Below are 20,773 nucleotides of genomic sequence, written 5' to 3' on the forward strand. Positions count from 1 at the left end.
AAAGGTAAAACATTTAAATATAAATGTATAAAAAAATAGCACCACTACTTAAAGGTGGGATAGATCATTTTGGAGAAACTAGCTCGAGTGCGCTAGAATTTGAAAATACACAGCCGGAAGAAATCTGCCACTTCCTTACAGAGCCCCTCCTCCAACACACACAAACTTGCACATGACCAATGAGGGCACGAGATAAGTTTGTGCACAGATGGAAGGCTGACAGGCAGGTAGGCCATCCAGTTATTTTAGCCGGGCCGGCTCAGATGATTGGTCGTGCTTTTTACAGTACTACAGCTTCCACAGATGACATTTTTTTATGGATTTTTTGCCAAAGCACTTAATATATTCATTGCTATCGGGATGTTAAGAGCATTCCATGGAATATAACAAAAGTGTATCTCTTGCCGGTTTCTCAAACTTACCTACCCCTCCTTTAAGTTGTCCACCAGTCATTCCCTTTATTCCCTACTGCTAATTAACCATTCGCTCTGTAAACTGAGCTCTTGTGTTAACTGTCAGTGACCAAGCAGTGAAGAAACAAGGACACATTATGTGATTTAAAGAAACTGGGTTTTTATTTACCAGAAAATGTGGCATTCATAAATATTTCAAAGCAAGAATCACACTAACTTTGCCTATACAAAAGGATTCAACAGCAACTATTTAAGGTGTTACCTGAACAAAACTGATCTTCTTCTAAATGGTGGATGGCAACGTTTGAACTTTAGACTTAATACCACCACCTACTATGTTGGAGTGTGGAACAGACATCTTGGTGATAACAATAAAATATATAAATTAATTAACATTTTTACTTTTTTAAATAAATGTGTATGAATAAATGAGTATGCTTTTTTTTCTTTTTTTCCCTACTAATTACATTCAATATTAATACAGACAATCGTTACAGACAATGTACCAGAAAACAAAACCAGTTGAAGCTGGAGGGCAGAACAATTGTGACCCGCTCTATCCAAATCAGTCAGAAGTAGGGATGGGTATCGAGAACCGGTACTAAGTCAATACCGGTACCTGATTGGACGGTATCGGTATACCGTTAAGCCGCTGGACAAACGGTGCTGCTATCGGTATAGAGTGGCGAAGTCACGCCCATCTACTTCCGGTCCATGGGACCTTATTTCGGAAAATTAATGTATTGAAGTCAATGGAGAGTGAAAACATATATTTCGATCCCGTTTGAATTGTGCCATTAATTACACATATGATGTTTGTCAATCTTAAAAAATAATTTCCATGTCAAAAAAGTCACAGTTTGTCGTAAAACTGTTGAAATATAAGACTATGAAAAATATGCATCTAGAAAGACTACAAATCCCAGAGTCGCGTAAGTGATGTCACAATTGTTTTCCTCCACTAAGAGATAGCTAAGATCAGCGCCATATCAACACACTCTCACTCCATAAACGTCCAGGAGCGACGCTTGGTCAGGGTCCCGTGGCGTGCAGTTGTGACGCTCCTAGGCTCCTTCGGCTTCCTTAAGGGGCGCAAATAGCTTTTAACTGATTGCAATGTATTCCCATCTGCGGCGGGATTTGACGCTCATGGAAGCACGGCATTCGTTTGTGTCGGCTGCCCTTTAAGGCAATGTAAGCGTCCATTCCCATTGGATAACGGAGAATTGTACACCCGGAAGCAGAGTTGGGTGTAACGCGTTACTGTAATAATATTACTTTTGTCGGTAACGGAGTAGTGTAACGCATTACTTTTATAATTCAGTAATCACACTACGGTTACTAACATTGCCCCGACACGCGTTACTTCGTTACATTTATAAAATAATCACACTCACTGACAGACAAGAGGGGTTTCCGCCGCAGGTTTGTATACATGTAGGCCTACGTAATCAGCACGATTTGCGCGTCCACATCTCCACGTGCAGTGCTGCATAAACATGGCTGAGTCTTTTCATCTGTAAACTTCCTCAACGGGGCGCTCGCTCTCTTTTTAGTTTGACCATCTCTGTTACTAAGTTATGGAAAAGTAAATACATAAGTAATTAGATACCTTACCGTTACTGCGCTCATAAAGAATGATAAGAATAAGAATAATGCGTCTTGAACTGGTTTAATTAATTAGTGTCTTTACGTTTCACAGACTGTTAGCTTGTTGTGGTAGGCTGGTAGCCTATTTTATTAAAGAGCATATCAAAAGAAAGACTTGTGTTATGTCTTCCTTAATGCAATAGTAATTGGGGGTGCAAGTGGAGTCTCGCAGAGGCAAAACTGTGGCGCGCTTACACTGTAGGTGCGCCGCAGTCTGCGTGATCTTCCCGTAGGGAGGGGCGGGCCGGCCCTGCGAGTAAAGTAACGAGTTACTTTATGTAGACAGTAATGAAGTAGTGTAATGTATTACTTTTTTTTAAAGTAAAATGTAATATGTAATATATTACTTTTTTTTAGTAACGACCCAATCTCTGCCCGGAAGTAAGTATTCCCCTTACTGTCGATTGATTTTACAGTGATATCTGCACTACTCATCGACTAAAAAACACCAGATTATCCTTGTTAATTACACAACATTGATTGGTTTAAATTGTGTGAATGCTTTTGTATTTTTCCCCTTCGATTCGGAGAAACAAATATTTTTTCGGAGTAAAGGATGGCAGAAGACACTACACTACCCAGAATCCCCAGCTATCGTTTAGGACTACACCATGTGCTCTGTTTGACAAACCACGTGATTAGTTCTCAAGCTCTATGATTGGTTGACCTACAACTGCATTCCATATGAAAAAAAAACGTTTCGTAAAAGATAAAATCATACTTTATTCAGCAGTGCTTGCTTTACCCTTTGAAAGTCATCACATGAATGCATTGTAATGAATGGTTTGGTTGCTTTAAATATATTACACATCTGTCGTAGTTCATTATTTTTATTTATCTACAGAGATCGGGCTCAGAATAGACCGGAAACTATTCTTTTACCGTTCAGTTTGAATTTCACAATAAAGTCAAGTAATATTTTGACTAGACCGCTGGGTCATGTTAAGACCATCTTTTCTGTGTTGCTTTGGGTTTTTTCCATCGCTTTTGTGTTACAAATATCAAAACAATAACTAAATATATCCGTCGTAAACTAAACTAGAAACAGCAGTATATTTTATTTTGTTAACACTGTAAACTTGACAGCTTTTTAACCCAAACCACCTACTGGTTAAAGCACGTTATTACACGTTTAGAGTAATGCAATGCCTTTTTCGTAATGTCTTTTATTATTATTAACTACTTGTTACTTGTTGCTAGGGACACTGCTATTGATATTATTTCTGTTATGTTGTGTAACTGTTTAATGGTTTTATCTTTATTGCTACCCCCTTCCCCGTCAATAGTGTTGGTCCAGAGCACAAACGTATTAGTTTAACAAAATCCACATCTAAAATGGTGGCATAGATAGCCTACGTTATTTTCCCCTGTGCAATTCTCCATTTACTCAACAATAACACATAATTATCCTTGTGTTTATTTGTTTGATTAATAAACACAAGTTGGAGTCCGTCAGGACCGAGGGTCGGAGCAGCTCATTTGCTTTAGAGCAGTGGTCACCAACCTTTTTAAGCCCAAGATCACCGACCTCGGCCTAGGTGAAAGGCGAGATCTACCTATTGCAGAATTTAGTGAAAAAGACGGCACAGACAGTGCTTCCAATTTGAGGCCTTTTATATAGGCTAATTGCATCTGAATGACTGTTACAATGAAGGCTCCATGACCAGCTCACGGCATATAGGCAGGGGTAAAGTGCTATTTTTTGTATGAGTGGGGGGCGGACCTCACCTCCTCTAGGGGGGTCCTCACCTCCTCTAGGTCCTCACCTCCTCTAGGGGGGTCTGGGGGGATGCTCCCCCGGGAAGATTTTTGAAGTTGAAAGCATCAATCTGGTGTACTTTGAGAGCAACATGAAGAGATCTATGGATACCTCTCTCAGCACCCATATGAAACAGAACTGTAAACAGATTTTCTTTTTCTTGGATATTTTACAAATCACTCCCCTTTTAAACTGTATTCTTGTTTTACTGCCATATAGTATTTCATACCTGTTTTTCATTTATTCTCTTATTGTTTGTATAACTATAATGATCATATGAAGGTGTGCCGCGGAAATAATCTTTTAAATAATTTGTGACAAAACCGTTCTAAACACTCAAGAGTCCTTTAGCTCACCTGAGCCCCTCAGGGAGGACTCTCCTCCAGCTTGTTGTGGAAACAGCTCCTTATGTCCGTTAGTGCAGCTAGCTAACCAGATGCTAACATCACGGTCCCCGCTAGCACCGGTCCCTCTCTCTCGCTTTCTCGCTCTCTCGCTCTCTCTCCCTCTCTCTCTCTATATCACACTAAATGCACTATTGCCACTCACACACAGAGCCGAGCTTGAATGACACAAGCACACGTGTATTTCCATGCAACTCTCTGATTGGTCTGGTGACTTGCCTCTGTTGCATTCACTGAACACTGGAAATTGCAGTCCTGCCGTTCTCTCTTGTGTCATGATGAGGTTGATGTAAAGCACGGTTAATGTATTATATTATTGAGGTGTCTCAAATATACGTCAATCAAGTGGCACCTGCTAACGGGGTGGTGGATGATAGGTTTACATCTAAAAACGTAGTTTTCAAACATTATTATTTTAATTTGATTTTTCTTTCTTTTGTTACTTTTTTTTTAACGGCCCGTGATCTACCCGCACCACCCTCGCGATCGACCGGTCGATCGCGATCGACTGGTTGGCGACCACTGCTTTAGAGAATATTAAACCCGGAAGTAAGTATTCTCTCTGCATCGCTTAACAAACCCCGTGATAGTCCTCAAGCTCTGTGATTGGAGAGTGTGCTCCGAGGGTTACGCCGAGCGTCAAACAGCACTTGAAATGGGATGGAACCACGGCAGACTGTCCAAAACTGGATTTGAACGGGTCCACCGCATCCCCCCCTCCCCCACCCCGTCCCCAGAACTACACATGCTGGCTATTGTGTTTCGCAACATGTTCTCTATCTATGGCACGTCTCTACTGGGAGTTGTAGTTTTAAAAAGACGTTTTCGTATTTCCCGTAATAAGAAGTTGCCAGTATTAAACTGTGTACATCCCTGGAGGTTTAGGGGATAGGAAACACTCAAATTTAAAACATATAATTAATAAATGGGTGAAAATTGCTTGTGCCCATAATGGGCAGCATATATACTCACATGCCAGCTAAGGTCTGAAGAGCTTTATTTACAGCTGGTCTTATGTTTGAGACCCCTCCTGTTGTTAATTGATAAGCCTGAAACATGCACTTGTCAAGGTTCAGAGGCACATTTTGCAAATATGGCAGTAGCCATAGATGATCTTAAGATAAGATATACTTTATTGATCCCAAGTTGGAAACATTTGCGTTACACCAGCATGTGTAACAGTTGTAAATATGCAGTGGTGTTTATTTGTAAATCATTTAGTATAATCACACAAATTCTGTGTTTTATATTTAATAATTCTGTGTTCTTTATTTATTGATTGTTCAATACCTGACAAGGCCGGAGATGAAATGTCTACATACATCTTATAAGAGTACAATATGTATAATATCAGTTAAAATAAGTGCTTCAACATAGTTAACATTGCTGGAGGTATGCACAAATACAGTTGCAAGAAAAAGTATGTGAACGCTTTGGAACTACCTTTATTTCTGCATAAATTGGTCATAAAATGTGTTCTGATCTTCATCTAAGTCACAACAATAGACAAACACAGTCTGCTTAAGCTAAAACCACACAAACAATTATATGTTTTTATGTTTTTATTGAACACACCATGTAAAAATTCACAGTGCAGGGTGGAAAAAGTATATGAACCCTTGGATTTAATAACTGGTTGACCCTCCTTTGGCAGCAATAACCTCAACCAAACGTTTCCTATAGTTGCATATCAGACCTGCACAACGGTCAGGAGGAATTTTGGACCATTCCTCTTTACAAAACTGTTTCAGTTCAGCAATATTCTTGGGATGTCTGGTGTGAATCGCTCATGCCACAGCATCTCAATTGGGTTGAGGTCAGGACTCTGACTGGGCCACTCCAGAAGGCGTATTTTCTTCTGTTGAAGCCATTCTGTTGATGATTTACTTCTGTGCTTTGGGTCGTTGTCCTGTTGCATCACCCATCTTCTGTTGAGCTTCAATTGGTGGACAGATGGCCTTAAGTTCTCCAGCAAAATGTCTTGATAAACTTGAGAATTCATTTTTACGTCGATGATGGCAATCTCTCCAGGCCCTCAGGCAGCAAAGCAACCCCAAACCATGATGCTCCCTCCACCATACTTCACAGTTGGGATGAGGTTTTGATGTTGGTGTGCTGTGCCTTTTTTTCTCCACACATAGCGTTGTGTGTTCCTTCCAAACAACTCAACTTTGGTTTCATCTGTCCACAGTATATTTTGCCAGTAGTGCTGTGGAACATCCAGGTGCTCTTTTGCAAACTTCAAACGTGCAGATCAGAACACATTTTATGACCAACTTATGCAGAAATCCAGGTAATTCCAAAGGGTTCACTTTTTCTTGCAACTGTAGATAGATACAGATAGATGTCTTGTAATGCACTATTGAGGAACCTGCGACCCAAGTTTTTAATTCATTGCATAACTACACCGTTTGTGAATATGATATGTCAATAAACCTTAGAAAATCTTGAAATCTTGAAAAGGATGTGCAAACCCAACCTTCTGCAAATGAACGATGTAATACACTTGCGTCTGGTGTAAAGACGCGGACTATTCAGCATGAATGCAACCTTAGAGATGGTTATTGCTCAGATCTTTGGTCCTTAGCCCCTCTGCGACGAGTGGAATGTCACGTTCATTCTTTTATAATGACCTTGCGGTGTCTTCAGATCCTCTCTAGTTACTTACAGATGCTGTGCTTCTGCTGGTTCGGGGGATTTCACAATGAGTGGTTTGCTCCACCAGCTTGCCATGCCCTTCGTTCAACCAAATGACTCTGGATCTACACGTGAAGCCCCTCAAGGATTTCCCATATTCTGCCTCCAATCAAGAGCATGATTCAAAGCATACAATTCAGCTTGGTACTTTATCTTCTTCTGTCCCCACCTCCTCTGTGTACTTATGCAATAGATATAATAGTTGTTCATGCATTAATTGTATTTTCATTCAAATCCTGCAATCTTCAAGTGCTAAGTATTAAGCCACGCTAGAGTTAATTCATTTGCTCCTAAAGGGCCTTAAGAAGGCACGTCCTCCACGCAATGATAAAGACTGCCTCTTAACTTTGCACCCGTGCAAAGGTTAATGTATAAGTTCAGGCAAAGGGGTTTCACTATACATTAGGGATTTACATCTCCATCACTGAGGCCAATGCGATGCACATCTCGATACGTTGCCACGATACGATACATTAACGATACTTTTGAAAAAAACAGGCAATGCGATACGATACGATTCACCCCTGTTGCGATACAGTTCGATACGATTTGATTCAACATTATGCGATTCGGGGCGATACGATGCGATTCAACACGATGCAAAAATAATGATACTTCAATATGGTACGACAGAGGATTTTTGTTTTATTCCTTATATGCAGCAAATCATACATTAACAACAAAGTGCTTTACATATTTGGTACTGCACATCCCATCATGCCGTTTATTTTTGTACCTTTAAAAACTCTCCAGAGTACAATTGTATAACACCTCACAGTTAAACAATGTAAGGATGCATTGCTCATGATTAACAATGTGCAAATAACAGCTACCATAGAGCAATGCCCATACAGCTGCCAGCCTGATGTGCTTAACACTCAGAGGCTAACTCACCAGTGAGCAGAAAGCAGTGGTTTCTATCTGAACAATAAAGAAAACAAATAACCTTTCACAAACAGGTATTTCTTAACTGCTTACAGTAAGGAAGACATTTAAATTATTATTGGCCGTCACAGGCTGCTGTAAGCTAAACACCTCTCTCTGACAGAACACCTCACTGAGTGATTTAACTCATATGTCTCACTTTCAGGTTTCTCTTTTCAGCCGCAGACCCCACGTCGCCTCTTTAAGTGCGTCGCTAAGTTTCTCGTACTACTTGTGTACTTTAAAGCGGCTCGGCATCGTTAACAATTTGTGAGTGATTTTTCAAGTTGACCGTCTGTAGTAATAGTGCCGCGCACATATACCATCAGGACGTTACTGATGGGGTGCGGCTGCGGAGTGATACTGTGTGTATGCAAGTCCGCATCTAGGACGGATCTATGTATCATGGCTGTAGACCTGTTAAGTAATAAAGATACCTCATACAAAGGTCTAGTGATACCTTATTACTCTCCATGACCTGCGGTCAACTATATAGCATAAATTACTATTACACCGTCTTTCTTGAACAATCCGAAGTGTTGCCAAACGTTTGATTTGTAGGTATTTTTCGGTGCGCTGTGTTTCTCTTTCTCCTCAACTTCCGTGTGTGTTGATAACTGAGATTCTCGTTCTCCATAGTGGCGAAGCAAATATCAAAGATCGTCTCTGCTGAACGTTGACAAGATGAGGGGATTTTATATGAATGAATCGGTTTTTTACCGATGCAAAGACGCTACGCAATCGATACATTGCGAGTTCAACCCGGTTCAACCCAAACTGTAGCCGATGTGCACTCTTTCAACCGGTGCACTCGCATCTTGAACGTTTATGCCGGTGCACCGATGCGAATCGGTGAATCTTAACATCTCTACTATACAATAATAAACGTCAGATGCAGTTGTTACAGCTTTCTATGGGTTTCTAGGGTGGTGAATATACACAGACCTCTCACATTTTAATCCTCAGCATAATCTCACCCTTACTGAATTAACTTTGGAGATCAAATATACACACTGTTTTGAAACATTCAATGTCTGACAGTTCTGTTTGGGGAGCCAAGGAACCCCGAATAATCATTGCTAAAACTAATACTGTTTTCTTTGTCCTTTATCTTCCACGCTGAACTTCTCGCACCATTGCCCTCCGACACATGGGTCGGCACCCATGTTTATTCGATGGCTGCAAACCCAACGACGAGGGTTCTCCTCCAAGCTGCGTGATCTCTGCCTAAACTGCGATCTGCCACCAGATCGCTATTCCCACTGTTTAAGAATCTGCACAGCCACAATCGCAGCTCTATATCCGCCTACCTCAACCCTGAGTATCCTGGGCCGTCGGTCATCTTCTGTCCACCAGCGCTATATCATGCATCACAGGAATGAGATCCTCTCAGCACAAACAACCATTAACTCTTGCACTACTCAATGATGAGTAAACGTTCAAAGATGTATATCTGTAGAATTCTGTTATTGCATACCAGGTGGTTGCTGGGTTAGATTATATATTTTTTGTTATTATAGTATATTCCCCTCATAGCTGCATGCTTGGGGGGGAAAGCTCATTGTCGCTGCCTCAAAGACCTAGACACAGCAGTCTGATAGGTAGTATATTCCCCTCAAAGTCGTGGTGCTGGGGGGGGGGGGGTCGGCACTGGTCACTTCCAGGCCTACACATAGCAGTTGCTCTAGGTAGTATATTCCCCTCAAAGCCGCTGTGCTTAAAGGGCATGGCTTTCGGGCTGTTCCCGGGCCTTCACATAGCAGTCACTGGGTAGTATATTCTCCTTAAAGCCGCGGTGCTAAAGGGGGATGGCTTTTTGGGCTGTTCCCGGGCCTTCACATAGCAGTTTCACTAGGTAGTGTATATAGGTAGTATATTCCTCTCAAAGCCGCTGTGCTCGGGGAAGAATCGGCTCTGGGCTATTCCTCAGGCCTACACATAGCAGTCTCACTAAGTAGTATATTCCCCTTAAAGCCGCGGTGCTTAGGGGGAATAGCCACATGGCAGCTCGCCAGGCCCTCTACTTATCAGATTTACATCACCAACGTCAGGCTTGGGCTACGCAGTTTTGGGGGATAGTATCTAATCTCCATACAGTTTTGGGGGTTAGTTATTCGATCATCACTCATCGTGCTATGTATATCTATGGAGTGAAGATGCCCGAGCCTAGTCGCCAAACTTAACTATATGCAGCTTCTAATAAACATGTTGAAGAAACACGTGAGTTGTCTGACTGAAATGGGGCGAAGCCTGCGAGCTAGTTCAGGCAGTCAACTCGAGCACTTATGCTGCATTCATACATAACGCCCCTTGCCACTCTACAACCAACCAAACAGAGTCTCCTTAATATGCCGCTCGATTTAACCTGCCAGATCTCTCTCTATGCATTGCTTGCTGCTGCTATTGCTGCAGCTACTTCCACGTCGCTGCTGCTTGCCTGCCCCACCACCACCCCAGCTTCCACCTGTAGGCTCGGGGGTTAGTTATTTGATCATCACTCATCGTGCTATGTATATCTATGGAGTGATGATGCCCGAGCCTAGTCGCCAAACTTAACTATATGTTGCTTCGAATAAACATGTTAAAGAAACACGTGAGCTGTCTGACTGAATTTATTTTAACGCGATTAACGCATGTGTATTTTTTGTCCTCGGCCGCCCCGTAGTTTCAGATCGCGTCGAGTTTAAAATACCATCTACAAGCTGATGCTGACAGCCCCGCTCCTGCCGTCCGCTTGCGGCAGACCACACTTCCACGCTCATCGGCAGGCACCGACTGGCCATCGGGAGGACCGGGAGGGTGTGTGTATGTGTGGCGCGAGAGAGAGACCTTACGTGTATTGTTGTTGTTGTTAGCATCTGGTGCTAGCTTGCTGCGCTAACGGATATAAGGAGCTGTTTAAATGAAAACAGAGGAGTGACATTTCGCCGACAACTGCGCCGAGCACTTCACTTTATGCAGGTAGCCAGACAGTGGGAAATTGTGGTAAAAGTCATCACGCTCAGCACGGATAGTGCGCGCAACATGATTGCAGCTTCCAGGCAGCTCCCGCTCTAGCATATGCCTTGAGTTGCACATAGCTCCAACCAGGGGTGGACTGGGACAAAAATTCAGCCCTGGCATTTTCTGTCCAGACCAGCCCACTACATTATCAGCGGACACTACATAGAAGTCCACTAAACTTGCGGCATCTTCTCTCATGCATACTACAAAGGAGAGTCATATTCCTTGATAGCAGTTAACAAATAAAGCACTTAACTATGAACTCAAGGACTAAAATTGACAGCTATATCAATCAATCTTTATTCATTATAGTGTCAAATCACAACAGAAGTTATGTCATGACTAGGGGTGGGACGAGACTAACGGGAGAAGAACCCTTATGCTACCCTTTCCGGTTTTAGTATGTGACTGTGAAAATCTTTTGATGTAAGCCCAGTAGTAGTTAAAACCAGACTCGGACAATAATAAAAAAAAAATATCCTGACAAATAATCTAAACAGAAACATATTACAGACAGTAGCAGCATTAGAGCTGAAACCCACTTACTCATTATGAAACCATAAATAGAGAATTGGAAAAAAATATATATATATATACTGTAGCTGTGTGAAAAGTCTAAGACATGGGTTACAGGTCTGAATAGATATGCATTCTCATATACGTGTATGTGCACAAGTATGTATTGCTCTATACTTTCTCGTCCACAGCCAGCCAGCTCCACTCCTCACCAAATTCGTGACATGCAAGAAACAGCAAACAGAACTTGTACTCAGTATCTGTGTACTGACAAATATATGTAGCCATGTAGCCTTTTTGTGACGTAGTGACACTTAGTGAACAAATGTATCTGTCATGAAGGATGACTTAAGTCTCAATAGAGCCCTAAGGCCTACCTGCATAACTGTTAATTGAACTTAAAAGATATGCAGATGTTTGAAATTAAAACCATCAATATGAAAATCTTCAGCCAGGAAATAATCATAATCAAACCTTTTGTTTCAATCTGAGACAAAACAAGTTGCATAATAAACTCACAAAGTCAAGACGAAGCTCTCAGATATGATCTATGACTCAAGCATCAAGAAGAACTTCTAGCAGGTCAGGAAAACCTGTTTGACAGGAGATAATGGTAGCAGAGAATATAAAGAGACATTTATGAATTACCAATTGTCATTTTATAACACATATAGTATGTTTCTTCACATAAACCTTTAAACATAACCTTTAAACATACACATATTGCATTCCTCTCACCACATGAAATAAGCTCAGGAACCTAAAAGTGGCCCAGTGAATGATGGAGGAGACAAAGCAGGTCCTCAAAAGAGGACAGAGGGAAAACAACTTCTTAGGCTGTCATATATAGGGTGGTCCACCTAAAAGAGACATGGAAACATTATTAAGTCTCTCATCATCACAAATCAAGTATGAATTCATATAACATTATAAGACACATGACATACTCAACAAATCATAGACTTCTCAAAAAGTGGTGAAGTGGAGGCAGTAAGGGAGCAAATCCTTGAAAATGGACGGAGGGGGAATAACTCCTCAAGCATGTCAAGTGGTCAACCTGAGAGGGAATCGGATACATTATTAAGTCTCTAATCATCACAAATTAAGTATGATTTCATAAAACATAAAAAATTATAAACTCACCATACTAGAGGAGACTCAACAGCCAAACTTTGGTCCAGTGAAGGTAGAGAGTGGACGCAGAGAGAGAGCAAGTCCTCGAACATGGACGGAGGGGGAACAACTCCTCAAGCTCTCACATGTCAAGTGGTCAACCTGAGAGGGAATTGGATACATTATTAAGTCTGAAAAATAAATAAAATGTTTTCCTCTGTCCTGCACCTAGAGTTGAAAACTTTTGGGATGTGCGTTTCTTTCAAAACTTTTTTAAAATTATGAAGTATGAATTTATACAACATTAAAAAATACATGATAAACTTACCAAATTCTAACAGTGGTCCTAAATGAGAGAACAAGTCCACATATAGAACAGAGGGAGAACGACTCCTCAAATATATCAGAACAACCTGTAATGGAGAATAATTGATAATTTAGTGTACATGATCACACCATTAAGGATCAACACATAAGCACAATACAACTTCTGAAAATCATCATTAAAATGACAAATAATGAATTACTACATCCATAATGTGTGATAATAACAATAATATTAAATATTTCTCGCCTTATCAGTGGAGCAGCTTTTTAAGCAGCTCACTCTTCTCTGCAAGTCTGTCTATCACAGAGTCAGAGTCCAAGGACATGAGGATGTCTTTCTCTGTGGCCATCAACATAAATGCCTCCAATTTATCAGATGAGAGGGTGCTTCTGAGTCTGTTTTTAATAAACTTCAAAATTGAAAATGTGCGCTCACAAGCCACCTGTGTGAGGGATAATGTAAGCAGGTATTTATAAGCAAGGCCTAGGACAGGGTATGCATCTGTTAGCATGTTGAAATGGCGAAGTATCTGGTAGCAGCACAGAGGGCATTCTTTGCAGGAGCAACAGCTTATGGGAGTTATCTCAACCTCTTCTGTGTTGTCCTCCTCACCACCTGATCCATCTTCTACTGTTCTTGCTTTGTACTCTGCCAATGGGGATGCCTTCAGCCTGTTCCACTGGAGTGCAAAGCTTTTCAACTCGGCCTGCATATTTTCCTTGGTTGCCCTGCTGTCAAATCCTTGCAAGCACTTGCTTAAGTCTTGAAGGGCAGACTGGGGAAGAGCACTGGTGCAGAGCTGAGGGAAGTTTCTGGGATCCAGACATGCCAAGTCAGCATATAGATTGCCGTGTGTTAAAAAGCGCCTATGAATGGCTTCAATTGCTGTGTCCATGATCCGGTTATGCACATTCACCTCATAGGATTTTTCTGCATCATCCAGGGTCTCATCCTGAGCCATCTCTCCAGGCAAGACTTTCTTCATCCTCCTCCTCTTTTGTGGCAGTGTGGCCTCCACTTCAATGTCTGTGTCATCTCTCTCTTGGATTTCTGTGTTTGTCCAGTTGACAGATGTGTCTGCTGCTTTTTTTACAGATTCAAAATCTCTTCCCAAGCTTTTCAGCGTATCCTGTGTCGATGCCACCATTCTGTGAGCAGAGAGGATGTCCAATCCTGCCGTCTGAAGGTATTTAGACAATAGAGAGATATGTTCAAATATGCAGAGGAAGATTTGAGCCGTCAAGATCGTCTCATACTTGAGCAATGACTGCATATCCTCTGGCCATGACACGGATACATGGTTTCACTGTTGCCTGTTTCTGTATAGCTGATAATGTCAACAGCGCATCAACGTACAGACCATCTTCCAGTTTTCCAAAGGAGCCAAACACCTTCTTCAGGGCCTCATGCTTGGCCCACCAGCGTGTCTCGCCAATAGGAGCAAGGCGTCTACGTCTCTTTTTTCGGACTGACTCTTCCCACACATTCATCCTTTTATATGACTCTTTGATGAATACCGCAATGCCATTGAGGAGCGCAAACAGGGACCCACTCTCAATAAAAATCTGGGTTGTGTTTGCAAGCACCAGATTTAGTACATGTGCGTAGCACCATACATAGTGTATATGCCTCCAATCTGACATTCCACTGATGAACAGACTGCTATCAGTTCTCTTACCGAATGCCATGCAGATGAAACAATACAGCATGTGACGCTCTGGACAGTACGTCAGCCACCTTCTACTGGTGCCGTCTCTGCTACAGAACACTTTCTGCACCACTGGTGGTGGTGGTGCAGTCTTTGGGCTGCCTGAATTGGTCTGGCTCTCTCCCTGAACTGACACATTTACACAGAAATTAAAGTTACACAAAAATTATGAAATAGTTATCACCTCAGTAAACAATAAATGAATTGAAAGATTACAATAAATTCAATGGCAAATATTGCAAATTAATGTAATTATTTCCTATAGGTTTACTTCTATTTTATGCTAAAATTCAAAGTATCTCATCTGTATTTACAATACAGCTTGATTCTGCAGCTTCATCTCTACTTACAGCTCGTTGGTCCATGTGAACGTTTACTGTTGCTATGGCAACAAGAAACCGCTGACGTTAGCAGCTCTTAGCTAGCCTAGCTAAATCATCTGAACAATAATAACCCATAATATCACAATTCGGCCTATTTAAACAAAATCAACCACAACTACCAACATTCACAGCCCTTCAACTCTGGGATAATATGTTGTCACAAGTAGGACTATGCAGTTAATTAGGTCACATCACATTCAATGTAAAAACGTTTTCTACTTTTTTTTTGGACATGTCTCAAAAATGTAGCCTAGCCAGCCCCAGGCTAACGTTACTTACCATTTATGCCTCCACTCGCTCGTCTCCCGGCGCAGCAGCACCTGCTGGGGCGGTGACCCCGGCACCAAATAGGTCCGTCAATTTAGAATATTTAGCAGCCTCCACCTCCAGAGAGTTCAGCTTTTTAAGTCAGAGTTTTTCAGCGCCACCCGGGCGTTTCTTCTGCTTATCCATTTTCAGCTAAGCAGCAGCCCGTCCCGCGACTCCCGCCCATGCCATGAGGTCCCGCCCCACCTTGGTTTGTGTTGTGATTGACAGCATGGTCAGGGCTCTCTGAGCCTGTCAGCCCATGATTGATTGACAATGACAAACAATAGACCAATAATATGTGTCGATGCTGGCAACACACTGCTAGCCCTCTGTAGCCAATTGGCCGGCCCAATTGGAGGGAATTTAGAGAAAAAAAAGAAAAGAAAAAAAAACCATAGCGGACCGGCCCACATTGGGTCAACGGCCCACCGGGACGATGCCCGGTATGCCAGATGGCCAGTCCACCCCTGGCTCCAACGATCCATCGCACGCACGCAGGCACGCACACACACACACACACACACACACACACACACACACACACACACACACACACACACACTTTGTATTGTATTATTGTATGAGAGAGGTTCCAGATTTAATTGAGGCAAATATTTGTAATGTTCAGAGGTTGTTGTGTTTAATATTCATGAGAATATTTGTCATTGTTCAAATGATAATAAACATTTGCATAAAGCATATTTGTCCACTCATATGTTGATAAGAGTATTAAAAACTTGAAAAAATATTCCTCTAAGGTACATTTAGAACAGATACAAAATCTGCGATTAACTATGGACAATCATGCGATTAATCGCGATTAAATATTTTAATCGACTGACAGCCCTAGTATAAATACTTAACCACAATGCTTTTTTCTGCAATATCCCAAATCCTCTTTGTCAAGGGAGCCCTTGCGATGGTAACTTCCGGGTTGGTCTACACAAATATGTCATCAATGCACTAACTTATTGCCATCAACCTGCCAGGGACTGCAGATACAACAAATAAGTTCCATGGCTAAATCATACCATATTAAGAGCTGGTGAATTAGTTACAGATGTAGCACCTCATTTCAGACTCCAGCTTACAGCTTCCTGCCTAAGACCAGTATCGAGGAATGTTAAGCCCTCCCAATATTTTCCAAGAGGGCGTTGCCAGATTTTCAATTTCAGGTTTGTTGGAGCAGAACCTCTGCTCCGCGCGTTCCTTTATGAATGGGTCAGATTAACAGAGTAAGAATTCAAAGCAACCAGGGTAAGGTTATAAGAAATATGCTGTTTTAATGGTAATATATACAATACAACAGTACAACATCAACCACGAAGCACTCTGCAACAGCAGCTTCAAAATCCAGAGTACTCCGGGCTCAGGTTCTTCCAGCTGGAAGGACTTACCATCTTGGGAGCCGGAGGAAGAGAGAGCGAACTTAGAGAAAACACAGGCTATCGAACTAAAAAACATAGGAGGAGGTGTGTGCATGCTTCCCCCAGAGGGGTCTCCCATTGGAAGAGACCAACACATGGCCTGTCGTACCTAAGCAGCGTGAGCCAGCTAGGAGACCCGGAAAACAAAAGTGTCTCTTCAGTTTGATGAAGAACAGATACCTTCGGTGTCCAGCACGAACCTGCTCCAAATAACAAGTGTGTTTATCTTATCTTACATCTTGCAGCCAGCACACACACATTCCCCTATATGGTTCTCTGTCTGTGGCCACCTTCCCCCCTCAGGTTACCACACACAAGTTAAAAATATGTTTTAAGATATAGTTATTATAGTTGGATTATACAAATATCACATGTGAGTTACCTTAATATCAAATAATAACGAGGAAAACATTACCTTTGCACTCAAGCAGTCCTACTAGTGCTTCTCAAATAGTAAAACTTTACACAGGCCCATTATAGAGAACACACACTCATTTCGTCCTGCCGCATTCCAGAGATTTAGACTGTTTCCAAAGAGTATTCCTTTGCATATTTGCAGCTTCTTTTTACACAGACTGCTTATTATTGATACAAAGTAATTAAACACACACATATATTTTTAAGATTTGTAGATTTCCCTGATATTTGACAAGCGGTATTTAATGGAGAATGTCTCCTCCTCCACAACTGCTCCTTTTTCATACAGAGTAATAACATATGTTTAAGCTCATTTCTCCACAATGTTGTAGCAATTCAGTACCCACAACATGAATATATAAGGTGACATTAAAATGAATATATCACAGGTTTTAACCAGGAGATGGCGCTTCATTCACAAATACAGAAAGACAAGTTTCATGGACTTTCAGTTGTGTTTTGAAGAACATTTGAACACATCAATATTTTAGATCAACTAAAGTATATCTAATCTTGTAATTCAATAATATATAGTCTTTATATACAGATGTAGCACTGAATGTCAGACTCCAGCTTACAGCTTCCTGCCTACGACCTACCTAAGACCAGTATAGAGGAATGTTAAGCCCTCCCACTATTTTCCAAGAGGGCATTGCCAGATTTTCAATTTCAGGTTTTAACCAGGAGATGGCGCTTCATTCACAAATACAGAAAGACAAGTTTCATGGACTTTCAGTTGTGTTTTGAAGAGCATTTTAACACATCAATATTTTAGATCAACTAAAGTATATCTAATCTTGTAATTCAATAATATATAGTCTTTATATATTAAATAATCATAATTATAATGTAAATGTTTACATTACACTTCTTTATTTGTTATGCTCATACTTTAACCTTTACAATCGTTTGCTTTAATATGCAGTATATTTTTGTGTTTGCTTCCTCCTGCTCCCTTTCGGACACATACTGTATGATTTATTATTATTATTATTAATATGAAGATATCATTAAGATGTTACTTTATTGATTGAACATTTTAGTTTAGAATGTGCTGTCCCACGGTAATTCAGAAGGCTCACAGGTCACATTCCGACCATTATTTAAAACAATAGGTGCTTTCACACCGTCTACAGTTTGATTTGTATAGAGGGACCTCTGTGGCTGAATGGCCAGATTAGGTGTGGCGCATTTATCATCGGTGATCAGAGCTCACTGCCTGTCAGATTTCATTTAAAAAACAGATCTGATTTTAAGACTATTTCAGCGCTCATAAAGAATGATAAGAATAAGAATAATGCGTATTGAACTGGTTTCATTAATTAGTGAGTTTATTTAACACTAGAACCACCAATCGGGTCAATTTGTGTGATGTGTGTTGTGTGTGTGCAATGTAACCTTTTTTCAATAAAATATTATAGTCTCCCAGTCCGTGACTTTTCCTGAAAAGTGTGTTATGTAGCACCCTATGTTTCATACCTGATGAGTTTGCATCCCTGTATGTTAAAAAGCCTCAGTCACCTTAATTAATGTAATAAAAACATCTCAGGTCAGTAACACTCAAAGCTAAATGTGCAATACCATGTTCAGCTTTGTTACTATTTATAATGTTATTGTTGTTACATCAGAAGATGTACATATTGGAATGATTTCTTAACTTACAGTAGGCTATTTTTTACAATGTGTGTTGGAAGGATTTATTAAATTACTATGAATATTGTCATTGTTGAAGGCTTTTAGAGAAGGGTGAACTATAAGCCTGAATGACATAACATTTTATACCTAAAAACATAAAAGCCACAATAAATAAATCACAATTATTCTAGTTATTTTTACCTCCCGTATTGCTTTCAACCCACCAGCTTTTATGGTGTTGTTACGTCACTAACTGTAAGCTTTTCACATACAGTCTATGGTCACTCAGAGTAACCTACTGTTAATTTAGCTGCTGGAGAAGAAAGATCAGGGGGGGAGGGGGGGGGGAGAGAGCTGTGGTTGATGGGCCATTAGTTGTGTAAATACACAGCTGAGAGCTGCCGTTTCATTCAGACTGTTTAAAAAACGGTAACAACGGACTATTTTTCTTAGCGGATGCATGTCAATTTAAATCAATACATACAACTATTTTTTAAATCAATAAAAACATTTTCTAAATCCATAAAAGCATTTCAATTAATACTGGGAGTCACGTCGTTAGTTTGTTGAGAATGTGGCCGTGTAATAAGCGGGATAATTTGCAGCGACTTGTTCCTTATGGGGAAAATAGCACCCGTCATGCAGATCAGGATCCCTCCGCTACACTTTGGGATCCTGATCTGCCGAAGAGGCTCCATTAAAATATAAATATTTTTAGTGAATTACTGAGTTTAGACACGTTAATAACATTTTAATGAAGTTGAATACAGTATATTCATATGTGTCAGTGATTTCATGTCAATTCGGCGAACATAAACAGAAATGATCGTGGTGAAGATGATGATTAAATTAGGATTACAAATCGAGAGCCGGGCTGCTTTTCCTCCTGTTCGTTTTTTTCGACTAAACAACATTATTTTGTTAAATAACAACATGGTGATGTTTTGCAAATGATTACATCTCTCTTATTTAGCACAGAGTATGATATCCGTGACATATGGATCTTAACAAAGTTCCGCTGTACATCCAGCGTACTGTATCTGACTTTATTTCACATGAGCTCCAGTGTGGAACCCCACTGCACCCCCTGATGGATCAATGATCCATTGCAGCTGGCTTCATTATAATTACATTTATCTATCACGGGGGCGGTCTCAAGTCAAGCTGGAGGTTTTCCCTTGAGCGAGGGCAGATCACGTACCAATCACGGCCCTCGCGTTTCAAACTGTCTGAAATGAATCGCTACATCTGTATAAAATAATAATAATAATGTATATTTTTAAATTACACTTCTTTATTTGTTATGCTCATACTTTTACCTTTACAATCGTTTGCTTTAATATGCAGTATATTTTTTGTATATTTTTGTGTTTGCTTCCTCCTGCTCCCTTTCGGACACACACTGTATGATTTATTATTATTATTAATATGAAGATATTATTAAGATAAAATAAGATGTTACTTTATTGATTGAACATTTTAGTTTAGAATGTGCTGTCCCACGGTAATTCAGAAGGCTCACAGGTCACATTCCGACCATTATTTAAAACAATAGGTGCTTTCACACCGTCTACAGTTTGATTTGTATAGAGGGAGCTCTGTGGCTGAATGGCCAGTGATTAGGTGCGGCGCATTTGTCATAGGTGATCAGAGCTAACTGCCTGCCGTCAGATTTCATTTAAAAAACAGATCTGATTTTAAGACTATTTCTGCGCTCATAAAGAATGATAAGAATAAGAATAATGCGTATTGAACTGGTTTCATTAATTAGTGAGTTTATTTAACACTAGCCAATCGGGTCAATTTGTGTGATGTGTGTTTTGTGTGTGCAATGTAACTTTTTTTCAATAACATATTAAAGTCTCCCAGTCCCTGACTTTTCCTGAAAGTGTGTTATGTAGCACTCTATGTTGTTAAAAATTGCATTCTAATAGCGGGATTTGACGGTTTTAGGTAGGCCTATACAAAAACTTCTGGCGGTTCTAGTGTTAAGGTAATTAGGTACAGTAGAAGCCCTTTTTTATCAGTCACGAATTTAGCAGTTGAACATAAAAGTCAACTAACTGAGGGTCACTTGCAATGACAGT

General features: G+C 40.6%; 2 protein-coding genes and 1 long non-coding RNA gene across 3 annotated transcripts in view; 1 reads left to right on the top strand and 2 right to left on the bottom strand.

The window, feature by feature from the left end:
* LOC307042245 (uncharacterized protein) overlaps window positions 1–20,773 on the bottom strand; it is a 492,007-nt gene that overhangs the window by 201,767 nt on the left and 269,467 nt on the right. The gene's annotated exons all lie outside the window — the stretch shown is intronic.
* The window catches only part of LOC307042868 (adhesion G protein-coupled receptor A2-like), a gene marked incomplete at its 3' end in the record, with an annotated part of 148,307 nt that overhangs the window by 94,444 nt on the left and 33,090 nt on the right, over window positions 1–20,773 (top strand). The window lies entirely within an intron of this gene.
* LOC307042246 lies at window positions 12,513–15,671 on the bottom strand. Its single transcript, XR_013809046.1, has 3 exons — window positions 15,178–15,671; window positions 12,808–14,644; window positions 12,513–12,641 (listed from the first exon to the last, which is right to left on the bottom strand). It is a non-coding gene; the product is annotated as an uncharacterized lncRNA (long non-coding RNA).

The sequence above is a fragment of the Notothenia rossii genome (genome assembly GCF_949606895.1).
Source record: "Notothenia rossii genome assembly, chromosome: 6".
NCBI classification, from domain to species: domain Eukaryota; kingdom Metazoa; phylum Chordata; class Actinopteri; order Perciformes; family Nototheniidae; genus Notothenia; species Notothenia rossii.